Below are 18,879 nucleotides of genomic sequence, written 5' to 3'. Positions count from 1 at the left end.
TTTATTTCCCAACCACACACCCCCAAATTGACAGTCAGTGACAGGTGTTTTATTCAAATACAACAGGACATGGACAGATAATAACAGGTGGTGTTACAACATCTCCGTTCATGGTGGTGGTCATGGTGTTTGCTGACAGACAGGAAACTACTCTAAATGGGATAACAGAGATGCTATACAAAATGTTCATATAAGGATCTGCGCTAAAGATAAAGGTGACACACAAATAAGTATACCTTTGCTGACGACATTTAGACATAGTCTAAATGGGGGATAGTTGGAGGCAAGCAGGAAACAACATGCTATTCTCATCCAAGCTAAGATGAGAGAGCCCACCACTAGCAACACCTTTGTTGACAATGGTCTTCGTGAGCATGGGAATGCAGCTGTCAGATTGACAGCTGCATTGGTAGTCTCCTTTTTGCTCTGACAGGAATAGTTACCCCAATGTGTATTTGCTGACATGGTGTTTTACAGTAGGAGATGTATATATCTATTTGGCAATAGTAACACCTTGGCTGCCTGGCTTGGAAACTGATTCAGCTGTCAGGTGACAGCTGTCGGTCAGTCCGAATGCGTATTTGTGATAGTCCATCCTATTTGACTGAAATGAAATACAATTATAGTTCTTATTGAATAGTAGAATTGGCATTCTAAAACTGCCATTACAGTTCATTGTTTATGGAATGATGATGATGATGTGTCACATTGTGAGTTCATTGTTTATGGAATGATGATGATGATGTGTCACATTGTGAGTGCATTGTTTATGGTGCTGTGCTGTTTATCCCCATGCCTGTCCTCTGCCCTCATTGGTCTGTGATGTCATCACTGATGTGATTGATTGAGTGGTGGTGAGTGGCTGATTGACTACCAGCTGGTGACTAGTAGGTTGAACGTGGCAGGCGATTGGCTCCCGTCTGCATGGACTGGCAGGTGATTGGCTCCTGTCTGCATGGTCTTGCATGTGATTGGCTCCTGTCGTCATGGACTGAACTATAAAGGCTTCCTGCCTGCAGTGGCTCAGATGTTTGCATCCAAACAACAGCGTTCCGTCTGTCTTGTGTTAAAACTATCTAAAAGGACTGCTGCAGTTCTGGATAATGTAATGTCTTGTGTTAAAACTATGCTAAAGGACTGCTACAGTTCTGGATAAAGTAATGCACCTTTGGAGTCTAGGGGTGCGTGAACTCTTTTTGTTTATTAATTTGTTCTGGCTTCTGTTTTTTATTAGGTAGGATATTTGTATATTGGGGTTTCCTTTATTTAATACGGGAACCCCTTTTGGTGTTTTAAGCATTATGTTATACTTTAGCTATTGAAAAATAGCAGATCTACAAGCTCATAGCGCGGCACTACGAGCTTGTAGGTCTGCTATTTTTGATCGTGAGAATGCGGCGCAAATCTTTGAATATATATTCTTTCAGAGCAAACTTTTTTAAAGGGGCATTCCACTCATTTTCAACATTTTACTATGTCATTAATGTACCTTAGAGCTGTTGTGTGGAAATAATAAAAAAGTTCCCCCATTCTGTGTTTCCTAGAACTGGAGGTCTGAAAAAAATCCTTAACATGGTGAAACACATCTTTATGATGTCATCAAGATGTGTTTCACCATGTTAATGATTTTTTTCCATAATTACAGTTCTAGGAAACACAAAATGGGGGAACTTTTTTATTATTTCCACACAACAGCTCTAAGGTAATTCAAGCTTGGACTACAGCTGCAATGTTGGTGAGTTTAACGTTGTTTAAGACAAGCAGATCGCAAACGCAAATTGGATGAGTGGGGAGTCAATGGAGGGTATTGGAACTCTAGATTCATCACATTATAAAAAAATCTAGAGTTGCAAATTGCGGCTAGGTTTAGGTTTAGGTTTATTTATTTAGCATGTAGTACAAAAGATAGACAATACATATCAAAAAACAAAAATACAATGCAAGGAAAGGAAGAAGCCAGCTGGCTTATTTGGAATCCTTTCCTGTATGAGGTCAATTGATTTAAAACAGATTAAAAGTTCAATTAAGAACAATACAAAAGTCTAAACAGGTTTGGAAAAGGGGGGCAGATGTGCAATAAAGAAATAAAAAACAACAGACTGCACAAAAAGGGAAATAAACAAAACAAAACAAACATACAAAAGAAAATATAACACATACAAGTTAATCATGTAATCTACAGAGAGGAAGACATAAGATATTTCTTTAGATGTTTTTTGAATATTGACAAGGATAATGAGGATTTAAGTGAAGCATCTAGGGAATTCCATAGATGAGGGCCTCTAAATTTGATGAAAGATTGATGTTTGGAAGTACGACAAAAAGGTAATTCAAAATCATCTCTTTGCCTTGTGGGGTAGGAGTGAATGTCAGAAGTAACACGGAAAAAATTGTGAAAAGAAGAGGGAATGTCTTGTATGCATTTTTTGAATTTAAACATAAATAAACAGGTCTGAAAAACGTTTACTTTGTCAATGGGTAATAGTGAATATTTGATAAAGAGCGGGGCAGACGGCTCATACCGATTTGAATGTGAAATCATTCTCAGAAACCTTTTTTGAATGATCAGTAATTTAGAGAGATGTGTTGAATATGTAGCAGCCCAGACAATATTACAGTAATTAATATGAGGGAAAATTAAGCTATAATAGAGTGTTAAGTGACATGAAGGAAGAACAAAAGGGCAGATTTTTCTCAATATACCAAGCATCTTCATAGACTTCATACATACAGTATCAATATGTTGTTTCCAATTTAAATGTTCGTCTATAATGACACCCAAGAATTTAGTATGTGGAACCTGGTAAATTTCAGAGCCATTGATTACAATTTTAGGTTTTTCTTTGGGAAATGTTTTGTTAATATTGCTAAAAATCATGAAGTTGCATTTTTTTATATTGAGAGTAAGCTTATTCAATTGAAACCATTTGAAAACATCCAACAATTCATCATTAACATATTTAACGAGAGTATTTAAATCTAGGTTGTGAGTATAGTTGCATGAATACTGTCATGCAACCATTATCCCCAATGGCAGTTGCAAGGAGTTGCAATGGCGTGACATGTCCTTAAAACGGTTTTGTTGCAAGGAGTTGCATTGGCGTGACATGTCCTTAAACTGTTTTGTTGCGAGGAGTTGCATTGGTGTGACATGTCCTTAAAACTGTTTTGAAATGGCAATTGTGGACATAACCATCAATTCATGTCCTCTGGAGTCATCACGTTCCAACCTGTGCGGGGCCATTTGAAAGGTGTTAATAAAATAAGCAGTGACTGACTTTTAATGTTGTGTGCTGTTTTAAAGGTGAAGGTGAGGAAGTCATCCTGCACGAGCCAGTCCCAGAACAAAGCTAGTGCCAACCTCCCTGTGAACAGTGTGAAAGTTAGTGCCAACCTCCTCCCTGTGAAAGCTAGTGCCAACCTCCCTGAGAACAGTGTGAAAGCTAGTGCCAACCTCCTCCCTGTGAAAGCGTGCGCTGTCACAACTTCAAGCCAAACGACGGACGTGTCTCTTAAAATGAACGAAGACCTCAGAATGATTCTCGTATCCAAGACCGTGGCCGAATTGACCGAGCTCTCCAAGAGCTGCCTGAGTGAAGACGAGGCCCCGACTGTTCACGAAGGCAACGCTGTCGCAGAAGCCACGGCGATGTCTCACAGCGATGCTGAAAGAGCGACGACCTCTGATGCCCCGAGTCCCCTGACTACCTCCAGTGGAACTCCAACCAACCCAAGAACCAGTGTTGGAAAAAGTACTTTGTTTTACTTCAGTAAAAGTACCAATACTGCAATTTAGAACTACTTCTTTACAGGTAAAAGTACGGAATTGAAAATGTACTTGAGTAAAAGTACAAAAGTATCTGCATCAAAATGTACTTAAAGTACTAAAAGTAAAAGTACTCATATTGCAGAATGTCCCATTTCACAAGTTCAAAATGTGTACAAAATCTATTAAAAATAGTAGTATTTTCAAATGGCCAAAATGTATAGGGTTGAAGTGGTTAATGTATGTTCTCTATCAAAATTAAAATCTACAAAGTAACTAGTAACTCAAGTTTTCAAATAATTGTAGTGAAGTAAAAGTACAAATGTTGTCTCTGAGATGTAGTGGAGTAGAAATAAAAGTACTGAACGCTGTGGCGTAGAGCCGCAATTTGCACACAAAGAGGTAGGAGCGCGCTGACCGCGAGAGACAAGACTTGGAGGGGTCCCTGGAACAACATATTTTCATATTTTTTTATTGAATAGACAGAGTATGGTCGTTTATGGTGTAGCCTGACATTGGGTGGGTTTGTAATTGACAATTATGCAAGTTGAACCGAACAATGGAAGAGGACCAGATTCCCTCCCCCCAAGTACCGGTGTCGCTCTGAGCAAGTAAGATCAGAGAGACGCCCCAATGGTGAGGTGAAATGGAGTAACATTTCTCCCTTACACTGGCTTGCTAAAAGTGCCAGATGCGCCCGTTTGTCTACAAACTGAATTAACAATCAACCACCCCTGGATTAACCTGACAGCAAAGGGGGGTTTTTGAGAGACCACAGACCGAATAAGAGAAAGAGAGAGGTGACTATCAGGACACGACCCAGGTCAGACCTGGGCTGACCGAGAGATGAACTCTCACAGGATGGATGGGGTGTCCTACCTCGTTACATTACAACAACACGCACGCACCACTGATACTCCAATCAGCAATACATGCTCCCTGTTTTTGTTCTCAATATAATCATTTTCTACCTGTTGACATATGGAAACTATGGAACATGTAAAATGAGTGAGCGAGGCTGAAGGGAGAGTGTGTGTGTGTGTGTGTGTGTGTGTGTGTGTGTGTGTGTGTGTGTGTGTGTGTGTGCGCGTGTGCGCACACATCTGTGTACTAACGCTTGAAAGAGGAGATGGCTCAGCGATAAGGAGAGAGAGTGATAGGTGGACAGGACAGCGTCTTTCCCTCTTCCCGTGGGCCATAAACGCTGGATAAACAATTCTGTTGACTCCAACTAAAACTGGTTAAAACTGGTTTTGGAGTTAGACAAAGGAAAACGCCTAATTTAGTTTGAGACCCCTTTTTAATATAACGTGTGTCACCCAAGACACGTTGCTCATTTTGGTCGAGACGCTGGCTGAACCACATCAGCCGGTGCGTTCTTTTACCGGCAGCCGGGGGGCTGCACCTCCGCGACACCACACTAGGACTTAGAGCGAGTCCCGTTTACCACTTGTGGGTTTCCATATGAAACGATTTGATCGACTTTTTATACTTTATACTTTAACTAAACAAGGACGAGTAAAGTTACACTCGCGTGCCGCGCTGGAAACTAATTTTGTCAACTTAACCCTGGTATCCAGTTTCCGAGCGCCGCTGAGGTTCCATCATCGAAAAGGTTGGTCAAAGATGTGTTTGACAGTCGAGCTCCCAGAACGACATTCTTTTAATACAAAATAGTGTTCAGAACTAATGATAGGATTAGCTACCCTTTTGACGTAGTTTTGTCATTTAAATCTTAAAAGTGACGCCAACCATAGAGCCCCTCCTCGCGAGAACCTCTTTCCTCTTTCCTCTTTCCTCTTTCTTCTTCCTGAAACTATCTTTGCATTGTGCTTGTAAACTGAACGGACCTATAGTTGAAATTGTTATTTGAGTAAGACTGGACTTTATAACGTTTGCCCTTGGCTATTTTGCACAACTCATGTGCAGACTAGTCAGAAGCAACTATACCACAGTCTACCAAATGGTATATTTTCAATGCGCATGGTTAAACCTTTCTGGCTCATGCCCCGAATTGGATTAACCCTGACGCGCCCGTTCTTGCTATGTTTTTATTTGAGTATATGACAAGTATGTTGTAACAGTATTTCGATATAATAAATATCTCATTTTGCTGGTACAATCTAAACAAATCTCCGGACTATTCTTTGATTCCGTCTGTGTGTATTTGATTTGTTTTATATTGGGGGAACTGTAACACAGTATTTATTCATACCAGGTATTCGTAACTCACGTCTTCAGATAGACGTTTTTATGATAAGATACACAGTATGTACATAGTTTCAAATCGCTTCATTCCGAGTGGAAACTATGTGCATATTGACAGGCTAAGTGACTCACGTCTTCAATTGGACGTTAATGAGATGCAAGTAGATAGGAATTAAATGTGTATTCGATTCGCTGGCGAGTCGGGGTTGCATTTGATTTCTGGCTAATTGACATCATAATCTTGCCTAATAATCCCTACATAATGGTACCCGTGTGCATATTGACATAATGGTGTCCCGTTAACGGAACTGGTTTACTGTGTTATATGGACCCTTCGATGTGAGAGAAATTAATGTACATGTAATTGGAATCGAGGTTGTTTTTTTTTAGAGTTGTTTTTAGAGTAAATGGTTTGATCCGCGTCTCACGCTGTGACCGTGGCTGGAACCTAGAACATTACGTTCAAATTCCCTCCAACATTAGGTCCCACGTTTCTGCAGACACGGGATTACTATTTATTGGAGCGTAATTAATAAAAGTGGGCTATCGTTTAAGTGATTCTGTTTCCTAACGCCCAGTTGCACTGTCCCCGAATGTAAGCTATTTGTGGGTCATCTCAGCAACGAATGTTTGCCACTGGACTAAGCGATTAAGTTCGTATAGCGTGTATTACGCGCTATTGTCCAGGGGAACCTGAGAATTCTCTCTTTACTATAAAACGGCTCACGGCATTACAGAAAGGCCATTGGTTTAGTATGAATTTAGACTTAAGTGTCGCCATAAGTGTGCTGCTTTGTTGAGGTTGAGAGTTTAGATCAGGAGCGTAAAACAAGAATCTGTACTGTGGCTAATTGACGTGATCGCAAATACAGTGTTGTTCACTGCCTGCGAAAACACGTCTGCTCTGGCCACTTGCGAGATCGCCATTTTGTAACTTGGGGCGTGTCGCGCTTCCACTGTGTTTAAGGGAAGCTGCTCACGCTCGGATTGCATAATCGCCATCTTGTGTATTCCCCGTCGGCGCCCCGCCCCGTGAGGTCCGACCGCTGGGTGCGTGACGCTCTGCGTCCGGCCAGCCTGCCCATTGTTGGCAACGTGTGATACAAAGTAGGCAATCGCCCCATCTTGTGGCCGCCGGTTGTATCACACGCGTTTTATTGATCGTTGCGTTCCTCTCGGTTACATGCATGGTCGTGTTTTGCTACTTGACGAAGATTAACACCTCTTAATCTTTGCACTTGGTGGGGACTTATTTTGCGTGTCAGAGTACACTCATTAAGTTCGCATATACTGTTAGCTCATTAATTGCCTCACTGCTGTGGGGACATTTTGCGTTGTTTGCTTGTGTTTGTAAACATATGGCGTGGTGTTACCACACGTACACCCTCTTTCACGCTCATTTCAGGCAAATTCGGTTGTGGATAATTGATTTTGTGGTACATAAAGTGAAACGTTGCTGCTATTTACGGCCTGTGCCTTGGACAAAATTGGAGCATTCTTTAAATTTGCATAGCCTTTGTTCTGTGCAAAATCAAGCTTGTCTTGTTTGAGGGATACAGGTCTTTTGTTATTCGTTTTAATCACACCCCTGCCCTAGCTTATTTCAGGCATTATCATTTGACTTTAAATTTTTAAGGTGGACTTTGGTTGACTGATCGTTTTAAAATCTTTCAGGATTTCAGTCAATTCATTGGCCCGTTATGCTCAAATGGGTTTGTTTTGAAGATTACAGTTCCAATTTTGAGATGGGGATTGACTTAATTATTTTAATGATTCATTCCGATCTCTCGTTGGGCGCTGGGATTTTTAAAATAAACTCTGTTTAAGTGTGTGGTTGATGTTTTAATTGACCAGGCAATTAAATTGTTGAGTTTACTTAATTAATACCATTTTGTCATTAGGGGTGTGAATTTCAAGAGATTCAGTCATTCCTTAGTGGCATTTAAAATTTAAGGCTCGAAATAACCTTCTGGCTAAATGGGTGGTGGATCTAACAACCTTTTGAGGTTTTGATCGACCAGGCAATTAGCTTGCTGGTTTAATTGGTTATTTCCGTTTGGTTGGATGTGTGGTTGATTAAACCTTTGAGGTTTGGTTGATCAGGCAATTGACTGATTGGGTTTAATTAATTATTTTAATTTTGGACATTTACAGTTTTTTAATTCAATTTTTTTTGTGCTTATTCCCTTTTTAATTTTTATTCACTCCCTTTCTTCCTTGCAAAAGGAACTAAGGGTGTTAATAAAAAGGGGGGTTAGGGGCAGGAATAATAACACAAACGATATAGGCTTTTCACTTGTGCACAATTGTTATTGTCCTCAAACCAAATTGAGGACCACAGTGCTGTTTTTACCTGAGAGGCAGCGAGGGAGCGTGGTTGTTGCATTGTTTCCTACCGCTGTCTGTTGACAGAATTGTTGCGGCTTAGAAGCATACTGTGCTGTTAGCCAGCTACACGAACAGGGAGCATGGATTTTTGCGTAGCTATAAGAAAGATGCTTAGTCTGACAGACCCTGACACTCCTAACGTCGGTCAAATAGATGCAGACACAGTCCTTTCAAATCTCCAAACTTTGGCTAGTGCTCATGCTGAATCAAGACTTTACACTGAGGCAGAACGCGAGAAATTAACTGGGCATGTATTGGCAAACTTAGTCCGGTTACGTGAGCTTGATTGCTTAGCAGCCAAAGCTAACGTGGAGGCAATTGCCAGGTCTCGGCAGCAGATAAAAGACTTGACTGATGAACTTGAGTTACGAGAGACACAGGCTCGCTTGACTGATATTGTCACCAAGCTAGCCACCACAGATAGTAAGTTGAATAGGGCTAAACAAGAGATCGCCGACCTCAAGGCGCAGTTTACCCAGTTTCAACAGACCAACAGTGACCTCGTGGAGGCACAGCTGGAAATAACTTGCTTACAGGGCACTAATTCCCCACCGGGGACTCCTCCTTTAGGGGGGAGAGATGCCCAGTTACGGCAAAGTCTGACTTTCCAAGACACACCCATTTTGGATGTGGAAGGAAGGTCTACAGACAGGCTGGATACCGACGTCACTTTGTGCGAAGGAACAGACTTGGGTTTGTTGATAAGCACTGACTTCTATGATTCCAGCCTGACCATTCCGGTCATTGGCAAAATCCCTGCGTTACTGCAGCGGGACCAACGGTCCCCTGATGGGACGACGGCCCCTGTGAAAAGAGACTTTGATCTAGTGTCATTACAGGCGGCTGACCCAGCCCTAGCCCACATGATGGCGCTCCTTGCTGGGGACACACCAACACCTATCCCTGACACAGACAGGGACTCAACAGAGTATTTAACACAACTACTGTTGTCAAGCGACTACATGTCACTGAGCAATGGTCTGTTGGTGTATGCTGTTGATTCATATACTTCTCCGCGTCTAGTTATACCCCAGCACCACAGGGGGGTACTATTAAGCTTCGGCCACAACTCCCCAACTGCTGTACACCGAGGTGTCGAGGCAACCTGCGATGAGTTGTGCCAGATGGCCTATTGGCCCAAAATGTACCAAGACGTGGTTCATTATGTGAAAGGTTGTTTGACGTGCTGTCAGTTCCAACCTTCAAGTCCAACCCCGAGAACACCCTTACAAGAGAGGGGAATTATGTTCCCATGGGCAGATCTGCAGATAGATTGGATTGGACCATTTGCCAGATCTTCTCAGAAGAACTTGGCAAAGAGCATGGAGGTCAAGAAAGCCCACTATGGCAAAAGGCCCTCGCAGGACCAGCTCCAAGTAAGGGGTTTGGTTCGGTGTTCCACTTTTGCTCACCAAGAGGGGATGAACAATAGGTCCCTCCCCAAATGGAAAGGCCAAGGCAAGCCAGTGACAAAATGGGTACACCGAAACCAAATCAAATTACACACGCCCCAGACAATCACCGAACTGACAGACTCTGAGACCAAAACCAAGGCGAGAGAACTCACCGGCAGGCACGCCTTGTTGGCTGCTCTACATTGTAGAACTCTTAGCTGTGTTGTGCCTAGCCTATTGAGTTTCTCGCCTAAATAGTTTAAGCAACATAGGACCCTGTTTCCCGTGAAACAGTAAGAAACCTCCTCCCCTACCGAAACGGGATGATCACTTGGTATGTGTAACACACACACCATTAGTAATTTTTGTTTACATTTTCTTGTTTTATTATTATAAAAACGACCTCAAAGTGCCTGTGCAGAATAATGCTTCCTAAGATAGAGGGTTGACCTTTTGTTCCGTTTCCTGACTCGGTGTGAGACATGATCAAACATCAACCTCGCTAGCGGAATGAATTCAAACCTGTAGGTGCACTAGCCTGCTAAACCACCTGTGGTCACAAAATGTAGTTACTGTTTTGTTTTCTACCATTAGAGTGTGAGCCATTGCTCCTTAGTTTTTCGTTTGTTTGTTTTTACCAGACAAAATAATTATTTCCACTAGACGTTGAGCCATTTGCTCCTTATAGTCTGTTATCGTTTGAATTTTATTTTAACAAACGAAAGTATTATTTCCTCTCTTCTACTCTGGCCCTTGTTCCACTTTTCTCTTCTCTATCACCCTGGTTAGACCAGTACAACTTTATCAATAGGAGTAGAGAGCTCAGTGTAAAATGACTTAGGAGAAACCATGTCGTTTTGGGTGCATGATGTGGTCAATAACACTTTGACCTGCCAGCAATGACATGTTTTGACATTGTTGTGTTTCCCCTGGGAGCGTATGGTCGTGCTCGGGGAAGCCTTACACCCACCTGAATGACATTACAGACACTGCCTCCTGCCTCTCTCTCCCTCACATGGATGTTACCCCGCACCTAGCGGAACCTTGCATCCGCCTGGATGACACTACAGACACTGTCTCCTGTCCGCTCTTTCTTCCCCACATGAATGCTACGCCATGCCTGGAGGGCATTACACCCAGCTGAATGACAGTGTTTTGAATGAATTGACATTGTTTTGTTTCCCCTGGGAGCGTATGTCGTGCTCGGGGAAGCCTGAATGACCTTCAGACACTGTCTCCTGTTTCTCTCTCTCATGGATGCTGCTCCGTGACTAGCGGAACCTGGCATCCACCTGAATGACAGTGTTTTGAATGAATTGACATTGTGTTGTTTCCCCTGGGAGCGTATGTCGTGCTCGGGGAAGCCTGAATGACATTCAGACACTGTCGCCTGTGCACTCTCTCATGGAATCTACTCTGCACCCAGCAGAACTCTACACCTACCTGAAACGACCGTACAGACACTGCCTTTCCTACCTTTCCCCTGTGTCACAGGTGCTATCCTGGGCATCCAAGGGAGTGCTACGAACATTGACACCACTACAGGGGAACGCGACCCCACTGTCGAAAAAGGGGCCCTATGGGCAAGACAGACACCCCATTGGCCTCAACTTGACATCTTGTCCCGAATGGAGGTCAGGATATGTAACTAGGCCAAACGAAGGTCCACGAACGTTGTCTCTTCATTTATCCTAGAGAGGGGATATGTAGCCTGACATTGGGTGGGTTTGTAATTGACAATTATGCAAGTTGAACCGAACAATGGAAGAGGACCAGATTCCCTCCCCCCAAGTACCGGTGTCGCTCTGAGCAAGTAAGATCAGAGAGACGCCCCAATGGTGAGGTGAAATGGAGTAACATTTCTCCCTTACACTGGCTTGCTAAAAGTGCCAGATGCGCCCGTTTGTCTACAAACTGAATTAACAATCAACCACCCCTGGATTAACCTGACAGCAAAGGGGGGTTTTTGAGAGACCACAGACCGAATAAGAGAAAGAGAGAGGTGACTATCAGGACACGACCCAGGTCAGACCTGGGCTGACCGAGAGATGAACTCTCACAGGATGGATGGGGTGTCCTACCTCGTTACATTACAACAACACGCACGCACCACTGATACTCCAATCAGCAATACATGCTCCCTGTTTTTGTTCTCAATATAATCATTTTCTACCTGTTGACATATGGAAACTATGGAACATGTAAAATGAGTGAGCGAGGCTGAAGGGAGAGTGTGTGTGTGTGTGTGTGTGTGTGTGTGTGTGTGTGTGTGTGTGTGTGTGTGTGCGCGTGTGCGCACACATCTGTGTACTAACGCTTGAAAGAGGAGATGGCTCAGCGATAAGGAGAGAGAGTGATAGGTGGACAGGACAGCGTCTTTCCCTCTTCCCGTGGGCCATAAACGCTGGATAAACAATTCTGTTGACTCCAACTAAAACTGGTTAAAACTGGTTTTGGAGTTAGACAAAGGAAAACGCCTAATTTAGTTTGAGACCCCTTTTTAATATAACGTGTGTCACCCAAGACACGTTGCTCATTTTGGTCGAGACGCTGGCTGAACCACATCAGCCGGTGCGTTCTTTTACCGGCAGCCGGGGGGCTGCACCTCCGCGACACCACACTAGGACTTAGAGCGAGTCCCGTTTACCACTTGTGGGTTTCCATATGAAACGATTTGATCGACTTTTTATACTTTATACTTTAACTAAACAAGGACGAGTAAAGTTACACTCGCGTGCCGCGCTGGAAACTAATTTTGTCAACTTAACCCTGGTATCCAGTTTCCGAGCGCCGCTGAGGTTCCATCATCGAAAAGGTTGGTCAAAGATGTGTTTGACAGTCGAGCTCCCAGAACGACATTCTTTTAATACAAAATAGTGTTCAGAACTAATGATAGGATTAGCTACCCTTTTGACGTAGTTTTGTCATTTAAATCTTAAAAGTGACGCCAACCATAGAGCCCCTCCTCGCGAGAACCTCTTTCCTCTTTCCTCTTTCCTCTTTCTTCTTCCTGAAACTATCTTTGCATTGTGCTTGTAAACTGAACGGACCTATAGTTGAAATTGTTATTTGAGTAAGACTGGACTTTATAACGTTTGCCCTTGGCTATTTTGCACAACTCATGTGCAGACTAGTCAGAAGCAACTATACCACAGTCTACCAAATGGTATATTTTCAATGCGCATGGTTAAACCTTTCTGGCTCATGCCCCGAATTGGATTAACCCTGACGCGCCCGTTCTTGCTATGTTTTTATTTGAGTATATGACAAGTATGTTGTAACAGTATTTCGATATAATAAATATCTCATTTTGCTGGTACAATCTAAACAAATCTCCGGACTATTCTTTGATTCCGTCTGTGTGTATTTGATTTGTTTTATATTGGGGGAACTGTAACACAGTATTTATTCATACCAGGTATTCGTAACTCACGTCTTCAGATAGACGTTTTTATGATAAGATACACAGTATGTACATAGTTTCAAATCGCTTCATTCCGAGTGGAAACTATGTGCATATTGACAGGCTAAGTGACTCACGTCTTCAATTGGACGTTAATGAGATGCAAGTAGATAGGAATTAAATGTGTATTCGATTCGCTGGCGAGTCGGGGTTGCATTTGATTTCTGGCTAATTGACATCATAATCTTGCCTAATAATCCCTACAATGGGCACGTCGCATGCGAAGCATGGAACGTGCGGCATAAACGGCCACGGCATGGAAGGACGTTAGGGGAGCCAGCATGGTCATCTAAGGTCATCGCCACACGCAAGCGTGTAGCGTGCGGCTTGGATGGCCAGGGGCGGGGGATGCCATTAGAAGTGCCAGCATGAACATCTAAGGTCATCGCTACACGCGAGCGTGCAGCGTGCGGCTTAGATAGTCAGGGGCACAAACGACGTGTGGGGCGCTGACGAGAACATCTAAGGGCATCACTACACATGGGCGTGTAGCATGCAGCTTAGATGGTCTGGCCGTGGGAGGATGCCATTAGAAGTGCCGGCATGAACATCTAAGGTCATCGCCACACGCAAGCGTGCGCCGTGCGGCTTAGATGGTCAAGAGCACGGGACGTGGGCGGTAGTGGGACTGATGGGTTCGAGGGGTTGTGGACCCAGAGACTTTGGCTTGGGGGTCGAGGCGTGCGCCTGTGCGAAATGTGTAGAAACCCCAAAAGTAATTTACCAGACCCTGGAGCGGTGGGCGTTGTGGAGGTCGGGGGCGTTGGTGCGGATGTAGCTGTGATGGGCCTGGGAAGACCGTCGGGCGAGGTGAGAATGGAGCCGGGTGCGGGTGGCGACTGAACCGCTGTTGTTACGAAGGGGGGACCCGATGGTGGTTACGGGGAGAGTGGGTGGTTACGGGGCTCGTAGGGGCTGGGTTGTGGACGGATGAAGGAAAGCCTCCCCAAAAAGGCCGGGAGAAATACGGCTTCGAGCGTGGCATGGTGTGGGGGTCCGAGTAGTCAGTGCGGGAGATGCAGATGTGGCTGATTTAGCTGTGAGGGGTTGGTGTTGAGGAGGTGGTTGCCTTCTTTTCGGAGGGATGGGGAGACCATGGGGGCGTTGAGGGCGATGGCTGATGGTGGAATGGGTGCCGGCGTGGCTGTAGTGAGGGAGAAGGAAGGAGGGGGTGGGGGGTTGGGGGACACTGGGTAGGGAGGGAGAGAAGACAGGTTAAATAGTGGGGCGCTGGGCGCTGCTGGGGGACATCCTAGGGTGGCTGGGGGACATCCTAGGGCGGCTGCGGGACCTCCTAGGAAAGATGGAGCCTGAAAGGGAAGAGTTTGGTTGTACTGAAAGAGGGAGGAGGTGGGGGGGAGGGGGGGTGCTGCTGCCTGCTGGAGGTGGGAGGGAGGGACAGGTAGGGCAGAAGGGAGAAAACCAGGTGGAATTTGGATTAGTGGTGTAGTGTGTGGTGGAGGGAGGATACTGGCCGTTTGCAGGATGGGAAGTGGCTGGAGCTCCATTGGTTGAGCGGTGGGAGTGGAGATGGTGGACGTCTGGGGAGAATGAACGTCTCTGGAACGTCACTGTGGCAGCGGGATGCTGCGTCACGTCACCGGAGCGGGACGGAGCCGCCGGCTTTGTGACGTCGCCGCCACGTGACGTGGCAGCTCGACGCGAGGCTTTTCCGCGACGTGACAGGGCCGCTTGCCGCACGACGACGTCGCCACTTGGCCGAGCGGACGCCCGTGGAGCGTCTCCTGGGCTGGGAGGATGACGCGTGATCCACGTTGGCTGGCGAGGCTGCTGTTATTGTTCCGCTGTAGCTGTTACTGCACTGCGCGACGCGGGTGGACATGAGAATTGTAAATAAAGCTTGTTTGTTTGCTGAACGGGTGAACGGAATGCCTTTGGCGATGAGGGCTCTTTGTAGGCCGACCACGGTCCAGTCTGAAGCGAGGGTTGGTACTGGTGGAGCCGCGCGGAGAGGCAACGGGATGGCTGGTTGGGGAAGCTGCTGCTGGAGCTTGGTGACCGGGGAGACGGGACGAAGAAGTGCGGGATGATTTGAGCTGCTGGGCTAGTACCGGGTTCTGCTGGTGATCGTGGCGAGGGGAGGAACGTGGACCCTCGCGGAACTCCCGGGGTGTCCGGTTCATGTTGGACGCGGCGGAACCGGGAGGTACAGTAACGACTGGCCTGGGTCTACCGCGCCGCTGCTCCGGAGTGTCGGGCACGACGTCAAGATCGGCGGCGGCGATGGCTTGGTGAGTAATGGTACCGGCGGCCACGGGTTCGGCGGCGGGTTCGGTGGCGGCGCCGATGAATAGAGCCTCGTCGTCCGAGGCATGGATGTTCAGCAGGGCGACGGCGACGGTGCGGTGAGTACCGGGTTCGGCGGCGACGGGGCCGGTGGATGGAGCCTCGTCGTCTGAGTGGTAGATGTTGGGCAGAGAGGCCATTCTGAGGCTGATGCTGATGAACTGGAAGCTACGAGTATTAATTTAAGGCTATTAATCCTCTTGTGTAGCAGGGTTTACTGGAAACTATGCACGCCGCCGGGGGTGATTGGTGAGGTAGGAGTGGTTGGCCGGGTTGGAGGTGGGTGAGTGGTTGGCACGGGTGGCACAGGGTGGAGTAGACGTTGGCAGGAGGGTGGTGGTTGGTTGTCTTTTGCTTGGTCAAACCTCCCGAACATCAGTTGTTCCAACTCCATTAAACTCACCAACATTGCCGCTGTAGGGCAAGCTTGAATTATCCTAAGCGTTTGTTTCATAAAAATCCACCGTAGACATGTTATGAGCTACTTTCTGTCAAGAAATTCCGTGCCGTGATATTTTGTCCAAGTGTTGGAGTTTGGAAGCACTAGTTTTTTATTAATGGGTCGTGCTGCTGCCTCCTGCATTATGTGCAAATTCGAAACAGGTGGTACGCAGGGCCGCTCAGTGACTTCGACGAGCGCTTCCTAACCTGTGGCATATCTATTGTAGACATTGGTCCTTTGGTTGTTGTCGGGCAGAAGCCTCTTATCTCCATATTCCTTCTGTAAATCGACGCCCTAAGGCTACGTGATCGTACTACAGTGTCACACAAACCTAATGAGAAATGGCAGATCTACGAGCTCGAAGTGTGGTGCGAAGTGACGGGCTTTGAGCTTGTCGATCTGCTACTTTAGAATTTGAATCCTGACACGTAACCATTTTGGACATATGAGGTTTCCACCAGACAGAGACGATAATATGCAACACATTTCAAAACATTGACATTGATATAATCTTTTAATACGAACACATGTAGGCATAACTTATGACAAAAGTCTTCATTCGTGAGTTGAAAACACAGAGTAAGGGAATGTTCACACTGTCCACCTTGTTATGAATAAAAACCTAGAGAAAACCTAGAGAGATTCTTCTGAAGGAAAGTATGAACATCTTAACAGGATATGTTGCACAAACTGGTTAGATGGACGGCATCCTTATGAAATATTATTTGATTCGAATTTTACACACACACACATGCTTTTAAACAGAAATAACATTTAGTATCACAAGAAATACTGAAATGTAATTTGCCGGTGGACTATTACATATGTATTTTTGCGTTGCATCATATATGCATTATATATTCTAAGTGTGTTAGAATTTTCAACTGTGAGACAGACAGCCCTTTTATGCACTTCAGCTGATTTCAAACATCATTGCACAGTAATATTATGAAAGAAAAGGCTTGTAGCACTAGGTCTTTAACACATATGTCAATGTATGAAAAAGCAAATGAAGAAGACCTTATTAATTAACATGCATATGCCTTAATATTCATATCCATCCACTTCCATCAGTTTCTGACCATCACTGTTCATTTTGCACTCATCCACCAACTATCACTTCCTACCCTGTCCTGCCCTGCCCTCTATCCATACTACAGCTAATGGAATGAACCAAAGCCCAAATCAAGGCTCAGAATCCTCCCCAACGCTCACCTTAGCCCCTGACGCCCAGACAGAAGGTCCACCGAGCTGTGATGTTCAGCTAGGGAGTTCCGAGGACCCCAGAAACCAGCCATTGTCTCCCCATCACCCCGTGACCCAGCCATGGTCTCCTCATCATCCCGTGACCCAGCCATGGTCTCCCCATTACCCCGTGACCCAGCCATGGTCTCCCCATCACCCCGTGACCCAGCCATGGTCTCCCCATCATCCCGTGACCCAGCCATGGTCTCCCCATCACCTTTGGACCCAGACATGGGCTCCCCATGACCTTTTGACCCAGCCATGGTCTCCCCATCACCAGATGATGCATCCGTGTTCTCCTCACCTCTCTGGTAGGCCTGTCACAATTATCACATAATTGTCTAATCGTAAATCGTTAATTTCCAATTATTAGTGTGTCCAATTAATCGTCACCTTCATGTAGCGATGCAAGAGGGAACATATGAAAGTGACATGTCACGATTATTGTGGCAAAAACAATTGTGGTTAACGATATTGGGGCAACGTTCTGCAAAGAAATAGCCGATCTACAAGCTCACAACGCATTGCAACACAGCGCGTTGTCAGCTTGTAAATCTGCTATTTTCGAGCGAATCGAGTGAAATAAGAGCGGTACCAAATGCACTCTTTATACACGTCTGTTTTATCAAGTACTGAGGGGGTTAACCCATTTTGGGGGGGAACCCCTTTTGGTGTTTTAAGCATTATGTTATACTTTAGCTATTGAAAAATAGCAGATCTACAAGCTCGTAACACGGCACCGAGTGCCGCGCTACAAGCTTGTAGGTCTGCTATTTTTGAAAAATCCTGAAAATGTGGCGCAAATCTTTGAATATTTATTCTTTCACAGTGAACATTTTTAACTCAAATATTTGCTTCTGGGGGGGGGGGGGGGGGGGTCCCTGGGGTCCCTGGAACAACATATTTTCAGATGGTGGTCGGCAGCCAATTACATATAATCTTGGGGGTCCTTGACATGAAAATGTTTGAGAACCACTTCAGAAAACTGTCAGGATTTAGAAGACATTTGTAGAATCGTTCCCGGGTCAAAATGGGTTTAAGCGGTACTGAATTAGCAGCTCAACTAAAGCTAGTACATAATTCCTAATGTCTGACTGAGGACAATGTCACGATAAATTAACATCTCTGCGATACGATTACTCTTAGCCTTACGTACATGGCAGCTGGCTCCTCAGCTCTCCTCAGCACCATCCTGGTACCAGGCAGCATCTCTAGAGCCCTGTGGTGGACCCCAGGAGCCAGGAGAACCCAGGCACAGACCCCAGGAGCCAGGAGAACCCAGGCACAGACCCCATGAGCCAGGAGAACCCAGGCACAGGACCCAGGAGCCAGGAGAACCCAGGCACAGGAGCCAGACCCCAGAAGAACCCAGGGTCCAGAGAAGCATCAAAGCAGAGGGAACACAGATGCCAGTGGTGTGTCCACCACGCAGACAGGCGCCCGTGGACCCAGAGCCACGCAGACAGGCGCTCGTGGACCCAGAGCCACGCAGACAGGCGCTTGTGGACCCAGAGCCACGCAGACAGGCGCCCGTGGACCCAGAGCCACGCAGACAGGCACTCGTGGACCCAGAGCCACGCAGACAGGCGCTCTTGGACCCAGAGCCACGCAGACAGGCGCTCGTGGACCCAGAGCCACACAGACAGGCGCTTGTGGACCCAGAGCC

At 45.8% G+C, this 18,879-nt stretch overlaps 1 long non-coding RNA gene across 1 annotated transcript; it reads left to right on the top strand.

Moving 5' to 3' along the window:
- The first annotated feature begins 1,079 nt into the window (after positions 1-1,079).
- LOC306918702 lies at positions 1,080-17,518 on the top strand. Its single transcript, XR_013789379.1, has 3 exons — positions 1,080-1,181; positions 3,305-3,752; positions 17,129-17,518. It is a non-coding gene; the product is annotated as an uncharacterized lncRNA (long non-coding RNA).
- Positions 17,519-18,879: the final 1,361 nt, after the last annotated feature.

This window comes from Electrona antarctica, assembly GCF_951216825.1.
Source record: "Electrona antarctica genome assembly, contig: scaffold_200, whole genome shotgun sequence".
Classification (NCBI taxonomy): Eukaryota; Metazoa; Chordata; class Actinopteri; order Myctophiformes; family Myctophidae; genus Electrona; species Electrona antarctica.
The sequence above is the reverse complement of the archived record's forward strand: the minus strand, read 5'-3'. Positions and strand labels throughout refer to the sequence as shown.